Raw genomic sequence first — 19,041 nt, forward strand, 5'->3', positions numbered from 1 at the left:
GGAAAGTACTTCAAAATAAAAGATTTAACTGAAATATTAAAAGAGTAGGAAAGCATTTAAAGTAGAAAAAAATCAGTTCAGATGATATTTAATTTTTTGAGAAATGGGCACATACATCAGCTCAGTGAGCAGTGCGAGGTGCTCTTCTGGAGATGATGTTAAATTAGTTAAAATCATGTGATAGTTAAAAAAGCTTAATACTTAGTTAAACAGCCAGCACAAATGGTTGCGTTTGTGATTATGTCACTTCTCTACTACAGCAGCGTCGGTAAAAGACCCTCTGAAAGCAGTAAAGCTCTGCACAACTGAATTCGTTGCTATTTGGAGAAATCCACAAACTCGTGTTTTTCATGTGCTTTAAAAGACAGCCATACTCACCGACAAAATAAAGACACTGCTGCTGATTTTTTCCGAAGCACAGTTGACCTTTCTGAGCCAATTGATGAAGCTCACCCAATGAATACTATAGCAGAAGGTGGAGGAAAGTGCAACTTTGTAACTATCGCAACCACAGGAACAACTGCAAGAAGTAGAATCAATTTCCCATCGAATGGTGGTGTTGTCTGAGGTACGCGATGTGAACGTGTGCAGAGAATCCCACAATCTCTTCAAAACTTGGACAAAGTATTTCTGATGGAGAGCTGTGCGCAAAGATTGAATAAGCTTTGCTCCTGCCGATGATTCTGCGTGAAAATCACAGCATTCAAGTTTCACAGACAAATGCACCATGCCTACTGTAGCGGCGAGGCTTATTAATAAGAAAGAATTAAGTGTTCTGAGCCTTCCCAAATGAGGCCCCATTTCTCTGTTCATCTCTGTGGTCCAGCCACAGAGAAACTATTCATGCAGGCTGATTTAAGGTTCCTGATAAGGACAGCTCCCAAAGGGGGATGCACTTAGCTAAGCCTGGCTATCATGATCAATGGTCATCCATTGGTGCCTATCTGTCTAGGGAGTGCCAGTTGGACATCTGGACTGCATTCCTAAGTGTCAGGAGTAAGTGACTCATATCTCACCTTGATCAACCAATCAGGGGCTGGTAGGGCCGAGTAACCCACGTGGGACTCTGATGCCCATGGAACTTTCAGCCAATCAACAAGCTCCTCCAAGTTCCTCCAGGTAAAAACAGGCAACACAGAGATTTAGGGAGATTCAGTGAGATTCAGTAAGATTCTGGAGAGGATTCTGTGGACTGTTCTAAAGGGAATTCAAAGGAGAATTCCAGGGCAGGACGGCCCAGGAGCAGAAGGCTCCCAAGGGCAGGACATTCTCGCAGCGTGCCTCCTGACCATCCTGAGACTCAGCCCGGACAACCACGGAACGGCCGGTGTGTCAGAGTGCCAGAACTTTCCTTTGTTCTAAGAGTCTAGAGTGGAGGTTGCCAGAGAGTAACCAGCAGCAGGCCTCCTGAACAGGTCGGAACTGTGGACAGCTGAATCACTATTCAGAACTAGCTCTTCATCAGGAACGAACCGGTCCTCTTCCTGACTTGCTGGGACCCACAGTCATCTTTTCTCCTGTGCACAAACTTTGCTAGTTAAAGCCAACAGTGAGCATCAGCAGTGCACCGTCACAAGCCGCACAGCACAGCCTGGCAGCGAGCCAGAGAGCGCGGATTGGACAGCAACAGCCTGCAACTGTTTCTTTGTGCCCGCAGGAGATCTGAATCCCCAGAAATTGGATGAGTATTCAACTTCACTGCATTACAGCTCGAGAATTCAATTGTTATCCAAACCAGTTGATATCAATTTAATTCCTAAGAGTTATGTACTTGTTTTGAGTATCTAATGTAGAAGTTGTAACCAAGTTCACTTTACGAAACGGTCTTAATGAATGATATACTGAACGTATGTCCTCTTGATATGTGTAACACTTTGTAACTGATTGAATATATATCTTTTGTATTCTGATAACCCTCTCGATAAGATCTGTTAGGTTTACATGCATATTCTATGTATTAATAAATGTATACTCGTGTATTAGCACCTGTGTGTGTGCGTTGTTTGAGTTATGTCGCATGGTTGGACTCTAAAGCCATCAAAAGAATCAACTTTGTGATTTACTGCTACAATTAATAATTGTCTCAGTAAATGCCCAAACCCTACAGAACTGGTGCCTTCAGAGAGCCACTACAGTTACATATTTGGCGTCCCTGAACGGCCGGTTTTTCTTACACTACAGAACCAATTTTAAAAACAATTGCGGCACACTACGATTCACACTGACTCAAAAGTGATCACGGCAGATGTTGTTCCCTGCATAATGCTGAAGCGACCAAAGAGCATTGCTTTTTTATGCCTTGATGTTAAGCTGACAAAGACTATCTTGAAACACCTAGTTCAGTCTCTCGACAGACTGCCAAGCAAAGCTTTTACCCATTGACGTCGCAATAGAAGGAAGGTCTTAACCCACCAACACTTAGCAGCGGCAAGATTCAAACCTAACCCATTGAAGAAAATGGAGCACAAACCCAGCACTTAGACCACCCAGCCACACTCCTTACACCTTACTCTTTTGGAGAAAGTCGGGTGGGTTCAGCTCTTGTTGTGCGACGCGTGGAAATGACTGCATCTTCGTTTTCCGAGATGTTTCCTATCACATCTTTGTCAGCTCTGAATATAGTGCTTCTTTGGAGCAGGCTTCAGACCTTTTATTTTATTTATAAAGGAGGGCCATTCAGAAACATGTAATTCCTGTTTTAGAAATGCTTTGGGCGGTGTGTTTTATATAATGCACAAACAGTATTCTGATTGTATACTGTAGACCTGTGTAGCAATCATACTGGACGTGACTGGGATTCTGAAATGTTTCTTGAAAAGGTATTCAGGGCTGCTTGAATCTATAATAAAAAAGTGACCCGAAACTTCCTACCTTCCAATCACTGATGTCGCTCTCCCTAAACCTGTTACTGATGTTTTGCTGATGTGCAATGTGCCTTTACTCCTGTATTAAAAACGACCTCTGTTGTTGGGCGGAGTTGAAGGAGAACTAACTGCACAGAAAAAGTACGTAACGATAAAATATTTCTGCGCGTGAAACACATCAATCGTTCAGCATTTCTAAAATGTTTAATTGAATTGACAAAGAAATCCTCTCCTTAAACTTCGAAAAGGATTATCTGTTGAGCCAGCAGGCGTAACACTGCAGTTGCCCGTTTCTCACAGGTGTTTGAAGTTGTGGATAACATTTAGCAGGTTTGGCACCATGGCTTAGCTGGTTAAGCCGCCTCACTAAAAACCAAGAGACCCTGGGTGTGAATCCCAGTGGTATCTATTCGTAGACAACAGGCCACTCATTGTCAATATTTATGGAGCTTAATTTAAAGACAACGGGAGAAGCATGAGTTACAGCTTTCTGTAGCTGTTTTATATAGCAATGTATTGGTTGGCTCTGTGGCGCAATGGAGAGCGCATTGGACTTCTAGGCTTTGATAGAATGAAGTCATTCAAAGGTTGTGGGTTTGAGTCCCACCAGAGTCATGTATCATTTTGATTCAACCTTTCAAAATCCTCTAGGGATTAGTGTTGATCAAGTCAAATAAAGGACTTCTTAAGAGTCCACAGTTGAAAATGAACGAGCAGCCACAAGAAAGAAATTAGCACTGGACTGTGATCACATTACTCCTGTCCTGGACTCCTTGCACTGGCTTCCTGTCAACTTCAAAATCCTCATGCTCACCTATAAGGCTCTCCATGGCTTGACACCACAGTACCTGTCTGGGTTATCGCCCTACTCCCCACCTCACAGCCTTGCTCTTCTAATTCTGGTCTCCTATCTGTCCCCCAGTCCATCTACACTCTATGGGTGACAGGGCCTTCTCCTGTTTTGCACCAAAGCTCTGGATCTTTATTCCCAAGGATATCAGAGAGTCACCTTCTCTAAACTCCTTCAAATCCAGACTCAAAACCCTCTTCTTTAGAAGAGCCTTTAATGAACTATTCTTTACCCCTCTGTTCCTACTGTATTTAATACCACCATCTATTGTCTCCTCTAACTGTGTATTCTCATCCTGCTTATCTTGTGTATTTTTTAACTTTATTGGTTTCATTCTGTAAAGCACTTTGAAAAGCCACCTTTAAAGGCACTATATAATGTATAGATTATTATTATTAATAATAATAATGAACAGCGCATTTAACACTGAGCACATGCGGTCCAAAAGGATTGCAAAGGTTGGGAATTAGCCTTTCACTCGTGTTGTTGAAGACCGTATCCTGGCTTTGTTGCAGGAAATGTCTGGATGCCATCACCGGATCAAGGAGAGGATCAGGGTTTTGGGAAGTCTTTTTGATGCCTGACACTGTGTGTTTCCTGGTTGTAACGGGTGTCATTCTGGACCTAAACAACAGAGAACACCGTTGAAAAAGCTGAACTGCCTAGCGGACACTTTGTCGCCTTCTTCTGACCTGTATTTAATGCGATTCTCTGAAAACTTGGCACGTTATATCTGTGCTACCTTTATGGAGGGCACACTCATAAGAATCATAGATTCGATCACAAGCATCTAAAAATGAGCCTGAGAAAATGACATCACGCTATGAGGCTGAATGGCACAAATTCTCCTGTTACTTCTGCAGCAAATGTGTGTTTTTTGCTTCTTAACACTGAGATAGTTGGAGATATTTGGCAGCAGTGGGATTCCAACTCACACCCCCAAAGAGACTAGAGCTTTAATCCACCTCTAAATTAAAAACTAGGTGACTTGTAATGGCTGGTAGGAGAGGAAAGGTATAAATGCTTCTTTTTTGGACAAAGTCTTTATCTTTTTTTTCACCAGTTGTTTTGATCAAATTATTGTAACGCAGTACCATATTAAGGTATAATATGTACATGAACGTCATGTCTGAGTCGATGATGGCAGCTGAGTATCGCTGGAGGACAGTTCATCATGAGTGGGTAAGCCTGCATAATGAGGGAGAAGAGATCGGCCTCTCTGACGCAGTGTCCAGTGACACTAACCTTCTGTCCTACTGTTCTCTGCTAATGTAGATGGTGAATGTTTATTTAGGTGAATGTAAGGTTTCATTCTTGTAAAATATTTCCGAGCACTTTTTTTGTTGCTGAAAATTAATCCTGAGCATTTGAATGAATTCCGATATTGTCACCTAATTCCATACATTGTTTCATCAAACTAGAACATTTAGAGGAGGTCAATTGCATTTATGAATTGCATAGTGATAGTATTTCTTTCCATTTAAATACTTCAGTCAAAAATGTAGAGAAGGTGCTCCTGTTTTCACCATTATAAGAACTGTGATGCACCAGTAATATTTACTCTCATAAAAGTATTGTAATTGTATTGTTCTGTTCTGTAACAATCTTGAGTGACACAAACCTTCTGTTTTACTGCACTACACTTCTCCAGAGGCCAGTTCAGCACACAAGGATCCTCAGTCAAACAAACACTGCAGTCGCTTGATAAACGCTATTTCTCATCCTTTCTTTTAGTGTCGGTGCTACTATTGTATGCAAAGGAGGCGACTTGACAATGAAATCTTAAAGAGAGTCTTCATGAAGGTGTGTGTCGGCAAGCTCTCCACCTGGCAATTGACTGGGCTTGTGAAGAAATCAATCTCATTCAACAACCATACAAATTGCACAGCTTAAGGCACATGAAGCGAAATCTGTGAGCTGATTGACACAAAACAATGTCACTTCACATTATCTGCAAAGTTGTTTTGCTTGTCTGACCACCTCTTCCTACTTTACAGTGAGCACATATATTTCAGTTTCTTTCCCCCATGTGGAGATGTATCCACTGCCAAAACTGCTGTCTGATTATTTAAATTATCTGTAAAACTGTTACATGACTTCATCTAATTGTAAATTTATAAGACGGTCTGTGAGACATTTGTGAGAGTAGCTGAATCCCAGGGCTGGTATGGAATCACACAGACAGGTCTTCTGTGTGATCTGAGTCCCACTGCTCAGAGCTACAGACTGGTCAAATGGTCACTATTGTAGACACGACCATCGGACCATCGGCTACAAATAATCAATATACCGATCATAGTGTCACTACTGGTGTTTATTACATAAATACTGTATATAAATAATAAGATAATTCCACACTCATAAAACATTTATAAACATTTTGGGAGGCTGACATACAGTAAAGAAAGTAATACTGAAGGGCTGGAAGTCCTGGAAAGCGTTAATAGATCCTTCTTGCTTCCGACCTGGAACAGAGGCCACAACTGCCAGATCAGTGACCCCTGAGCCCAGTTCACAGAGAGGAGAACCAGGAGCTCTTCTATGTCTCTAAGAGGGCTGGGAGGAAAGATAAAAGGGGGAAATGTCTGATATTGTTCATGTAGCAGCACTGATTGTCTGAATATCTTCTGGTTCTGGATTGTGAGGATAGAGAGCAGTACGGAGTTGAGATCCTGTCTGAGTGTGAGTCTGAGCTGTGAATCTGACTGAGAAGAGAATAATGATTTTTTATTCTGCCTGAGAATTTTCCTGAGAATTTTTTTCTTTTCCAAGTGGTGTTACATCCCCTTCAGATACTCTGCACAGACTGCCAGAGAGAAGAGGAGAGAGAGATGGACAGATAAGAGCACACACAGCAAGAGACACTGACATCTTGATTTACTTTGAAGCAAGTGTTAATTTCTTTTCTGGAACAAGTTGTTTCTGAACTTCAAGAAATTCATACAACTTCTGAAAGATAAAATACAAATCTTGCTTCTCAGGACAGAAGAAATGCTTCCAAAAAATGCCAGTGATTTTTTTCTCCTATTAGCGAAAAGTGGATAAAAACAACAGCAGTGCAACTCCGTCGGCTTGATTTAGCTTAATACAAGTATTCACTTCCTTTTCTGTAGATTACAGCCTGCGAAAGATGAAATGAAGTTCTTGGTTACTCTTGGTCAGTGCAGAAGAAATACTGCCAGCTGGCAGGAAAATGACAGTATTTAATTTTCTTTAACTACAAACATGTGAGTTGTGAAAAGCAACGGGAATGTGTCCCTGTGCAGCTGTTAAACAAAGGGCTGGTGGGTCAAACGTACTCAGGGACGTGCTTCAGATTGTGATGATGTAAACAAAATCTCCGCTAAAAATTGAAGGGATTTCTTCGCAAACCCTCTTGAATGTGGCAGGAAATCTTCGTGTTTTACTCGTGTGCAACTACAACAAGTAAACAAATAAGTACCTAAGTCAATGTCCAAGAAAACCATCTTCACGTGTGGAATTTTTCTTTAACTGGCTGTTGGGAGAATTCATTTATACACCAGTTGTATCCTTAGCAAAAATATTTTAAAATTAGAACACAGATTTGTTGGAGAACTTGACAATCCTTGACAATCATTATTAAATGAGCATTATACAAATGTGCGTTGATATTTTTAATATGTACCTTAATTGTAATATATATATATACATAATTGCTTTGATATGGATGTTCATTTGAAGGAATTGAGGAAACTATGAAGGATCGCAGAACAACCAAAGATACATTTGGGCATCTGCTATTGGTAAAGATGAAAGAGTACCTTAAGTGTGAAGCTTTCATACACACGAGAGAAAAAAACAGTTTTAATGCACTTCATTAAACTGATGGTATGCTTATCAATCGTGCATAAAGTGTACATAGCAGAGGATGGTTTCGATCCATCGACCTCTGGGTTATGGGCCCAGCACGCTTCCGCTGCGCCACTCTGCTGACAGCTGTTATAATGTGATTCAACACAACTGCTCTATCTTTGCTTTCTAAAAGTGCGCCCGAGATGAAAAGTCTAAACGGTAAACGCAGACGTCACTGCACTTGGTCTTTTATAGCACAAATCATCACCTGCTGCTCTACATGGGCGTGTCTTCAATATCGTTGAGAACCAAACCTTCTGCTTTCCGAGGCAACTGATTCTTTCGTCGTTAATTCCCAAATCTTCAATGAGAATCAGTGAAACGAAAATCAAACACATGTACACACTCGCGTCCTAACCTGAAAGAAAAATCTACACCCACTTTATAATACTGAAAATGATTCAGGAAGTACAGCAAAGTTCTAAAACCAGCGAATGCATCTGCATACAGTACATAAAATGTCAATTTTTCAAAAGTAAAATCTTCAGCTTTGAAAGATTACCATCCATATATTTTCGTTTTTCTCTTTTTTTACATAACATGCTTTCGAGAAACAAACTGTCTTTTAATTAAGGTTTCATTAGAAAATGTGTATCTTGGTTTGCCAAGTTAAAATCGGCACATCCCAGTGGGCAAAAGATGTAGAATATACGACTATTAAACGCATACCAGACGTGTAACTGTGCTCCGTAACTGCTCTAGAATGAAATTCTAATATACGTATATCGTTATACGTCAATTAGACATCTATGATTATATGTTTATTATACATAAATGGTTGTAGTTCTATTATACGGATAAATTTAGAAGACTACTATACATATATAGTTAAAGGTCTATTATACATCAAAGAAAGATTTTTATAGGTGTAGAAACTAGTAAATAAAGCCAATGATTTATTTTAGAAATTTATTCTTAAAATATACAATTATTCACACCTGAAAAATATGTAGTTCAAATTATACATGATATACAATATTGTAATCAACAAATGTCTAACCATCATAAAAAAACACAACTAGTAAACTTCAGTTACAAATTCTAGTAACATGGCAATATATATATATAGTAATGACAAACACAAACTAATTACATGAACACGCTAATATTTAACTCAAAACCACATTTCGAAACTTCTTTATTTCCACGAAAATATTATTAATGTGGCACAAACGCTACTTTCTAATAAAGACAGAAAGAAACTGTTTGTTTTGTGTCTCATGGTGATCCTCCTCTCGATACTAATGAAATGTTTAATATGATCCCTCGAGAAAAAAAAGGAGTCAATTTCCGCCTGGAATGATTGATGCCCCATCAAACATTTCGTAATATCCCTGGAAGTTTATACAGTAGAATCCTGGTTCGTGGCTTAAATTCAAGGTAAACAAGACTAAGGAAACGAGTTGGAAACTTGATGTCGAAGTGGGATTTAAATCACCCGGAACATTTCACTCCATTGGCCAGTATGTGCCAGAGAGCCTACCGCCATCCCTTCGATAGTTCAGTTGGTCGAGCGGAGGACTGTAGTGGAATTAGCAGGGAATCCTTAGGTCGCTGGTTCGATTCCAGCTCGAAGGAAGGTGCTTTTTGTGTACTTTAATCAAAGAGTTAAAAAAACGAATCTGTTTCATTCAGACATTTATCAAAAGTTCAATAAACGACGAAGTAGAGGTTCCTGTTCCTAATTCAGCCCACGTCTGATTGTCTTGTTTTGGCCAAGATCCGATCTTTGAATTAAGGGACTACTCTGTCTGCTTTGTAATTCAAAAATACATACAAATGTCAAGTTTTTTGTAGATATAAAGGTGTTCTCTGTTTTCAAAGGATAGGTACTTAATTGGCATAATGATTTGGTATTGATTTTGTATCGTTGTATTATGAAGTTTGTGCTTTCTGTGTTTTTATCGTATTGTGAACTTATTTTTTAAACAAATGCTTACAAAGGCAAACACGGCACACATCTGTTTATACCAGTGGTGAATTGTACATTTGTACAAGCTACTGTGCACTTCTGGGAGTATAACAGGTTCGATATAAAGTGGCAAAAATATAAAAGGGGAAAATACCCCAGACTGCGTGTAAAGCCCTCGTTGTGACTGTTTTAGATTAAAATGGCGTACTGTGCACGAAATGTTGCAGAAACACAATCTGATATTTTAATAATTATTATTTTAATAATTTGATCAAATTGAGGCCCAGGATCCAAATCTTCAGTTCTGATTTTTTTAAGTGATATCTTTCCTTCCTGTCGTGGAAGTCACACGATGTGAGCAATTGTTTTTTTTACGTTGCGATCCAAAGATCCTCAGGCGCACTGTAACCAAACCAGGATGGATTCTGCTCGGAGCCGGACTGAGCTCATTCTCACTCCCTGTGCTAAAAACAGAATTAGCTCTTCCCCGAACATCGTCTACAGTTGCTGGATGGTGCTCTGCGTCTTACTGCTCCGGCAATTACTTTGACGAAAGACAGATCACTTGTGCGCTTTTAACCTTCTCGCAGCTACAGCTATAGCCCTGAAAAAAGCATTAGCTTTATCAGTTTTTATATTAATCTATTTTGAATCAAAGTTTGATATTTTTTTATTTTTTATTGCATTTTACATTACAATAATAATAATAATTATAATAATTATTATTATTATTGCGCACACTTATATAGCGCTGTTCTGGATACTCCACTCAATGCGCTTTACAGGTAATGGGGACTCCCCTCCACCACCACCATTCTCCTGAATGATCACAGAGGGCCTCGGTTTTACGTCTCAGCCGAAGGACGGCACCTGTTTACCGTTTAGGGTCCCCTTCATTGTACTGGGGTATTAGGACCCGCATGGACCGCAGGGTGTGCGCCCAGCGACAAAAAAACAGACGTGTGTCGGGCTCGGCTGCGAGCAGGACAATGACATCACAGGGACAAAGCAAAGGAAATCAAAACGGTTCTATAAAAGACCTGTGTAAGCTGTTGGTTTGCAGTCTGGACTCTAAATCCTCCGATCCGATTTTAAATCTCTCTAATACCTGAGCTGCGGCTTCTTCCGAGTATTTATTCGTATACTTATTATGTGTAAGTGTATAGATGAAACCTTTCATATATTGTTCAGTTTAAATCAAAATGCTTTACTAATACAAGAGAGAAGTATAGTATGAAGGATGTGACAAATCTATGATTTCTTGGAACAAAACGGTTTTTATTTGCATTCGAAATGAAGCGGAATTTTAGCGCGACACACAAACCCTTTGTCTTTTTTAGAGTTTTTAGAGTGAACAGACATAAATGTAGAAAACGTGTTTTTTTAGCACTACAATAGCAGGGTCAGTGGCATAATGAATAACGCGTCAGGCCTCGCGTCAGAAAATTATAAGTTGGACTGCCGTCTGGCTTATTGCGTTTATACCACTTACGTTCTTTTATATAAATGAACTCCACCTGAAAGCTATAGAAAACACTTTGGGTAAGTTGTCTGCAGCCTCATGCGAATTTCGACAACTTACCCAAAACACTGTACTGTCTGGAGATCAGCTCCAGCTCTGAACTCAATTGCAATGAAAAACCATGCGTAACAAAACTGGAGAACAGCTGAACTTGTGTTCAGTTCGGTGATGAGGGATCAGAACTGTCCTTGTTGTAATTAGCACGAACTGCACAGGCTCTGAATCAGACCATGTCAATTAGTCTGATCAATGTAGGACACGTTAATGTAGAATTATTAAAAGGTTTATTAGTTAGTTAGTTAGTTCAGGTTTACCCACCTGAACTAATGTAGAATTATTACTTGGTCTGTCTCTTGTTTGTATATAAATGAATGTCTCTGACAACTTAATGTTAGTTTTACGATGTAGGTCAGGCGTTGACATATGCACGAGTATACTAAATGTCTCACTCCTGATTCAACTCATGTTCTATAGGAGATTGGCGATTCCTCCTGTTTCTCATACAACCATATCAGAACAGAAGCCCGTGTCACCCAGCTCTGATTCAAGATCGACTTGCATCTTTATCCCTTTTTTGTTCGTGATCATTATTTTCTTTAGTTATGATCAATATTGAACTTTTTCTAAATGAAATGACAATAATCAAACATGCAGGCAGATTTTTGAAAAGTATTCGGAATTGACAGGGTGCCCCTTTGGAACAATCGTCAGAAATTGTGAGAAAATGAAAGTTATGTAAGCTCTCAAACAAAGCATTGAAGATTGGAATCTGAGTGTAAAAAAGCTACCCGTCTCCCAATGATAGGCAGGGATACACACCATGACTCGAATAGACTCAGCGAACTTTAACATCTATGATATTACGAGTGCTTTGCACGTGTCGAATTTCAAGAAGGAACTACTACAACAGTTGTGGACATAATTCAATACCACCGGCAAAGTCCAATTCCGGCAACATCTGAGAAAATAATGTTCACTCATGGAATTTGGTCTTTGAATGGCTGGCGGGAAAATTCATTTTTACTCCTGTTGCACCCTCAGCTGAAACATGTTAAAATAACAACGCAGATTTGTTGGAGAACCTGACAAGAATTATTGGGTTAGCACTGTATGTATTCTTGTATATTTACTTTAATTTTAATATAAATGTAAACATGCATGCTGTATAAGCTATTGTAATTTTAAAATATGTTAGCTGAGGATGCGAAGGGGACTATTATACCTTGTGAAACACGCAAGGAACTGTAAAAAAGGCTGTTATTTGAATAAAATTGGCGATCACAAGAAAACCACAATTTATGTGGTATTATCATCAATATCCTTCAAAATCTACGTTCAAATGAAGGATTTGAAGAAACTATGAAAAAAGCAACAGTAATAGCAGAGGATTTTGATTTTTGCTCTTCAAGTCAGCAGATCACCGTAGAGTTGCACCCCTACAAACAGCACAAAGGATGAATCCCACCACCTTCATTATTGCTGTGTTTGTGCCAGTGAAAGTAGCGTTTGTGTTATTGAAAGCATCTCGGAAGATGAAGGTGCAGTCACTTCCACATGTCATGATATCATTAGATCTGACGACAAGAGCTGAAGCCCCCCCTAGTCCAAGCCGGCAATGTGAGGAAGATGGGTATGGAGGAAGGTAGCGTGGCTGAGTGGTCTAAGGTACTGGATTTAGGCTCCAGTCTCTCTGGGGGCGTGGGTTTGAATTCCACTGCTGTCAAATGTTAATGTTTTAAGACCTGCAATACAATCAGTAAAAGCGCTTTTTGTTAGGCTGCGGGAGGTGTTTAGAGATAGACTTTCTAAAAGACAGGCTTAACATCAAGGCAGAAAAAATATTTTGTTTTCTCAACAGAAATTCTCTTTGGCACGTTCAGCTTTATGTAGGGAACAACGTCTGCCGAGATCACTTTTGAGGCAGTGCACATGATAGTGTACCGGCAAGTACATTTAATATTGGCTGTGGTGGTGAGCTGCTTTTGTCTGTGAAACTTTTAATTCTTCACGCCGAATCGTTGGCAGGGGTAAAGCTTATTAAATCTTTGAACATAGCGCTCCATCAGAAATACTTTGTTCGTGATCAAAAGAGATCAGAGGATTAACTTCATGGATTCACATAGCATACCTTACAGGAAAGATTTAAAAGGGGAATTGATTGTGCTTCCTGATGTTGTTCCTGTCGTTTCTTTGGATACAAAGGTGAATGTTCTTTGACGTTCTGCTAGACTATCCACTGGGTGGGCTTTATCAATCAGCTCGGAGAGGTCATCAGTGCTCTGTCTCTGGAAAATAATCAGCACTGTCGTTTTTCCCTGTGCTGTCTTTTAAAACATATAAGATCACGAGTTTACAGATTTCTCCAAATAACAACTATACATTTTAACCCAGCGGTTAGCATTCCTTCAATCCAATAGTTTTACTCCGGGTAAAAAGCAGCGAAATATATAGAGAGATTATATTCAAATATTTCAACGTTCTTATTGGATTACCTGTATGGAGATATCGCTCAGAATTCCTAATATGATTTTGAGTTCAGTTTTGCTTTACTACTTTCAGAGTCTTTTATTGACCTTGCTGAAGCAGAGAAGTGACATAATCACAAATGCGACTTACCTGTGCTGCTGTTTTTGGTTAATAATGATTATTGCGAGGAAAAAAAAACAGCTCCTTGCATTAAGAGCAAGAGCAACCAACACGCTCGCTTGTTGAGTTGGGTTTTTTTTCCGTGGTGCTCTTCCTCAGATGTAAAGTTATTTGGCGAGCAAGGACCTCTGAGAAGGAGCCTGAATCCATCAAGAACTCAGAAATTCTAATATTGCACTACTGTCTTGTGTACAGAGATCTGCTTCTTCCTTTTTGAGTGTTTTGGTGTTTAAGAGCACGCTTCCTACCTCGAATGTTAGTTTCAGGAGATGTGCTACCGGATAAATGATTATCTTGAAAAGGTTTGGGGATGCACTGGCCGGGATTAAAACCCGGCTCAATTATTTGGAAGTCACCTGTACTACCAACACACTTCTAAGAAGCACCCGCACATTTTCGCAACCCTCTCTCTCACCTACAAAGTTATGAAGACACAGACGACCAATGAAAACTAATTTGATTCACCTAAGGCTTCACTCTTCTGTTGTGATGTTGTTTTAATTAGTGTTAGCTGTGATGAGGTATTGTTTCTGTCTCTTAAAGTTTAAGAGTCTGCTCCTTTCTTCCTGGTATAGAAAAAAACATGTTCCATCTTTGTTTACAAACACCACTGTAAATTATTTGTCCATCTCTAAAGCCTGTGTGTATTGACAAGGCAATTCAAAAGCACATATTAAATAAGAACACGATCCTTCTTGTTACCATTCCCGTGGTTGGAGCGTTGTTTCGCCCTTTAACGTTCTTCTACAATATTTACAGACAGGGCTTTATCACTGGAGTTGTGTGCATCGGTCCATGAACATCAACTGTACTGCTGTTTTTCTATGCGTAATTTAATCGCAAGCACTTAAAAGATGCAAAAAGATTTCAAGGAAAACATAATTGAAAGACAGTCGAGTAAGGAGGTAGAAAAACGCTCTCCCCCATTGAAGAATCAACCACCGTCGCCCATGTGACTGGATATAAAAATAAATTAATCATTTCAATTATTCATGAAGGGTGGATTGTGGTCAGTGAACATATGCACATCTTTAAGTCAGTTCCACCATCTGTGCCATAGGGGATGTAGTTCAATGGTTTTCATGTATGAAGTTCCGAGTTCAATCCCTGGCATCACCAGATGTCTTACATTATTGTGCTCACATCGCAATCTTCTGTTGAGTGAGAACTCTTTGCTCGTGTTCATAGAGAGACAGGTTTACACAATTAAACTCAGTCACACACGAAGTGCTACAGTGTTGCTCTGCTGTTTTAAATGTACCTCCAAAGCATTTTGTTCTGTTAACTACCAAATTATTTGAACTAATTTTACATCATATTCAGGAAATCCAGAGAAGGTCATCAGACTTTTAGTGGCTGTTGAAGAAAACACCTGTTGAATCTCACCAGGGATTTCTTGAGAGATCATTCAGCAAGCGAGTTAACAGGGGTTAACGTAGAGAGTGGCGGAGGTGGGATGTCAGGGCTTGACGTCACTGCTTTATGCAAAGAATGGAGGGGTGGTCGTCAGGGCTATATGACTGTGCTTCACGCAGAGAGTGGTGGGGGTGTGATGTCAGGGCCATACGACAGTGCTTTACACAGAGAGTGGCGGAGGTGGGATGTCAGGGCCTGACAACACAGCTTAACGCAGAGAGTGGATGGGTGGGTGTCAGGGCCATATGACACTTCTTTACGTAGAGAATGGCGGGGGTGGGATGTCAGGGCTTGACGACACTGCTTTATTCAAAGAGTGGAGGGGTGGGTGTCAGGGCTATATGACAGTGCTTTCCGCAGAGAGTGGTGGGGGTGGGATGTCAGGGCCATATGACACTGCTTTACACAGAGAATGGAGGAGGTGGGATGTCAGGGCCTGAAAACACAGCTTAACGCAGAGAGTGGAGGGGTGGTGTCAGGGCCATACGACACTTCTTTACACAGAGAGTGGTGGGGGTGGGATGTCAGGGCCATATGACACTGCTTTATACAGAGAGTGGCGGGGGTGGGATGTCAGGGCCTGAAGATACTGCTTTACGCAGAGAGTGGCGGAGGTGGGATGTCAGGGCCTGACAACACAGCTTAACGCAGAGAGTGGAGGGGTGGGCGTCAGGGCCATACGACACTTCTTTATGCAGAGAGTGGTGGGGGTGGGATGTCATGGTTATACGACAGTGCTTTCCATTGAGAGTGGTGGGGGTGGGATGTTATGGCCATAAGACACTGCTTTATGCAGAGAGTTGAGGGATTGATGTCAGGGCCATACGACAGTGCTCCACTCAGGCCTCTGCTTGAATTTGTACTCCTCCTCTCTCCCTACCTCTACCTCTATGATATTTGCACTTTCTGGAGAGGCGATTTTCTCCACTTCAGTAGCCCGATTGCGTGGAGAGGGCTGTAGAATGTGGCACCGCCTTTCCTGCTCCGTCCATGACAGGCGTGCTGGTCTCTGGAGAGAGAGCACGGTCCATCAGCGCACTCCAATAAAGGCACTGGAAGCAGCTGAAACGCATTGGCGAAGCTCAGCACTGGGCCGCTGGGCACATCTTACCACTGTTTCCGTAGTGTAGTGGTTATCATGTTCGCCTCGCATGCGAAAGGCCCTCGGTTCGAAACCGGGCGGAAACAGACTGGCTTCTTTTGTCGCATACAAATGGGTTGTACAACTTTTAACTAGCAAATGGAAGAGGGCTGAAGTAAGAGACAAGATGTAAATAGGGTTAACTTAAGTCAGTTCTGCCTGAAAATTAGACTTCTAAGCAACAGGGGTTTATGGCAGGAAAGGGGGTTAACTGATAAGGATTCCAGATGCGAGGGGGCATAATCTTAAACTGACCATTTGGCCAGGGTCTCTTAACTGGCCAAATACCACGACCCCCCCCTTACCATAACACCGAATGACGTCTGAAGCAGCAAGGAAGGACTATATAACCTAAAAGTTTGTACCGGCACATCGAACAATACTTCGGTTTTGTTGTTTCTTGTGGGAAACAAGACTTCAGCTTTATTGTTCCTTGTGTCCGTCATGGCAGTGAACAGGTCCTGGTTACAGGATCTCTAAAAAAGGAAATAAAGACTGAAATCAGATCCGACCCACCATGCTGCCACGGTGACGGTGCACTGCCCAGTGAAAGTGGCAGCCTGTCCCTGGACTGTGGGAAACTGGAGCACCTGGAGGAAACCCCCACAGACCAGGGAGAGAACATGCAAACTCCACACAGACAGCACCCACACCCCAGGTCCAGCACTGTGAAGCATGCCCGACGATGCGGAAGGGCTTTTACAAATGAGTGTGTAACTCACACTGGTGCCCAGGATGGCCTGCTACCGGAACGCAACCTAATTTTCTTAATGCAGTTTGTTCGAAGCGGTTTGCAGGAGCTGGAGGTGAGGACTGAGCTGGGGTCCAGTGTGCAAGAGTGACTACTGATGTCGTGTGTGTGTGTGTGTGTGTGTGTGTGTGTGTGTGTGTGTGTGTGTGTGTGTGTGTGTGTGGATCATTGTGAGCGCCGTCAGGTTTGTGTATTTGTTTAAACAAGAGGATGTGTCTGTGCGGGTCTGACTCTGTGTGAGGGTGCAGCTCTAACTGTGCGCGCGCGGGCGTGTCTATCTCTCTACAATGCATGAGGGGCTAAATCTGCCTCTGAGAAACTGACTTTTCAGAAGAAAAATCTATGAAAAGGCACGGCCTGGCCCTCTTCTCTTGCTCCCGACGTATAACACACTGGGGGATGAAGCTGGTGTCTTCAGCTGTAACCCTAGCTATTTATGCAAACAGCTCTTTTATGAAAAGCAGCTCTAGGCCTAGACAAGAGGAACAGATAAAACAAATCTTAGATTTATGGCTTATTCAAAGCAGACTGAGCGCTGCTATACTGTATGTAGGAGCCAGAGATGAAGAATGAGCTATTTAAGGAAATCAGGAGTGTGAGAGAGGGAGTGTGTGTTTTTCCTCCCAATAGAGAAGGCTTGTGGTTCTTTCTGCTTTTCTGCACAGGCTGCCAACATAAGTACGTGTTGGGTTCTTGGTTTGAATGCTCGAGTTGTCAGGCTGGCGTTTTTTGTTCCTATTGGAGCCCATAATTGTGAACAAGGCGCTTGAGGACGTCTCTGTGCAGGTGTGCGTTTGTAATGACGTGTGTGCGCATCTCTGTAGCGGATGTTTCAGTAAAAAAACGCATTTAAAACATTCAACCTTTTCATGTTCCTAATATTCTTTCATTCTTCACAATAATAACTAAGGTTGCTGCTGGAAGAGGTGTTAGTGGGGCCAGCAGGGGGAACTCTCACCCTGTGGCCCATGTGGGTCCTAATGCCCCAGTATAGTGACGGGGACACTGGAAAAACTGTAAACAGGTGCCGTCCTTCAGATGAGACGTAAAACCGAGGTCCTGACTCTCTGTGGTCATTAAAAATCCCGGGGTGTTTCTCGAAAAGAGTAGGGGTTTTACCCCAGTGTCCTGGCCAAATTTCCCATTGACCCTTACCAATCATGGCCTCCTAATAACCCCCATTTATGAATTGGCTTCATTACTCTGCTCTCCTCCCCACTCATAGCTGGTGTGTGGGGAGCGTTCTGGTGCACTATGGCTGCCGTCCCATCATCCAGGTGGATGCTGCACATTGGTGGTGGTGGAGGGGAGTCCCCATGTCCTGCAAAGCGCTTTGAGTGGAGTGTCCAGAAAAGCACTATATAAGTGTAAGCAATTATTATTCATTATAATGTAATAAGTCCATTATTTCTCACCCCTCCATTGCAAGGCATACACAACACAAACACCAGGAACAATTATCTCAGAAGTGAATTGCAAATGTATTGAGTTGTGATGCAACTGTAACTTGAACCTAACATGACTGTGGCGTGCATTTTTGAAATTGCATTTTCACAGCTGAAATACAAAATGAAGCTGATCGCAGTCCAAACTCAAGGTATTGTTGTAAAACTAAATATTCAACATGTTTCTACCTGTCCCTTTTCAGCTCACTCAGAAGTCCACAGCCTGCAGCCTGGTGCCTCTCTGTCTTCCCCCTCCACACTGCTGGTCCAGTGGAGGTGCTGTTTGATCCTGCACGATCTGTCCGGAATCGTATAGTCTTACTGAGCAGCGCAGGGCTCCCTGGCCCCAGGTACGAACAGTGAGTGTCAGTGCAGAACAGCTCTCTGACACTCCGCTCCCTCACTCCAGCTGATCAGGGCAACTACACAGTGAGGGACCTTAATGGAAGCAGTATCAGCACTGTGATCGTCACTGTGGGTGGTGAGCAGGTCTACAGTAGGATCACTAGAGGGCTCTATATTCTTGACAGAGTGTGTTCTTATATCATCCTCTGTCCTGATTGTCTTTCAGCTCACAGAGACAATGTCACCCTGCAGCCTGAAGCCTCTCTGTCTGTCCCT

The 19,041-nt window shown here is 41.7% G+C and overlaps 1 protein-coding gene and 4 non-coding genes across 5 annotated transcripts in view; 3 read left to right on the forward strand and 2 right to left on the reverse strand.

The window, feature by feature from the left end:
• Positions 1–19,041, reverse strand: part of LOC148671543 (scavenger receptor cysteine-rich type 1 protein M130-like) — a 401,186-nt gene that overhangs the window by 313,268 nt on the left and 68,877 nt on the right. The gene's annotated exons all lie outside the window — the stretch shown is intronic.
• trnar-ucu (transfer RNA arginine (anticodon UCU)) lies at positions 3,387–3,479 on the forward strand. Its single transcript has 2 exons — positions 3,387–3,423; positions 3,444–3,479. It is a non-coding gene; the product is annotated as a tRNA-Arg (tRNA).
• Positions 7,595–7,666, reverse strand: trnam-cau (transfer RNA methionine (anticodon CAU)). Its single transcript has one exon. It is a non-coding gene; the product is annotated as a tRNA-Met (tRNA).
• Positions 9,078–9,165, forward strand: trnay-gua (transfer RNA tyrosine (anticodon GUA)). Its single transcript is given in 2 exon segments — positions 9,078–9,114; positions 9,130–9,165. It is a non-coding gene; the product is annotated as a tRNA-Tyr (tRNA).
• Positions 16,199–16,271, forward strand: trnaa-cgc (transfer RNA alanine (anticodon CGC)). The gene has a single exon. It is a non-coding gene; the product is annotated as a tRNA-Ala (tRNA).

This window comes from Lepisosteus platostomus, chromosome 5 (assembly GCF_059453375.1).
Source record: "Lepisosteus platostomus isolate fLepPlt1 chromosome 5, fLepPlt1.hap1, whole genome shotgun sequence".
NCBI lineage: Eukaryota > Metazoa > Chordata > Actinopteri > Semionotiformes > Lepisosteidae > Lepisosteus > Lepisosteus platostomus.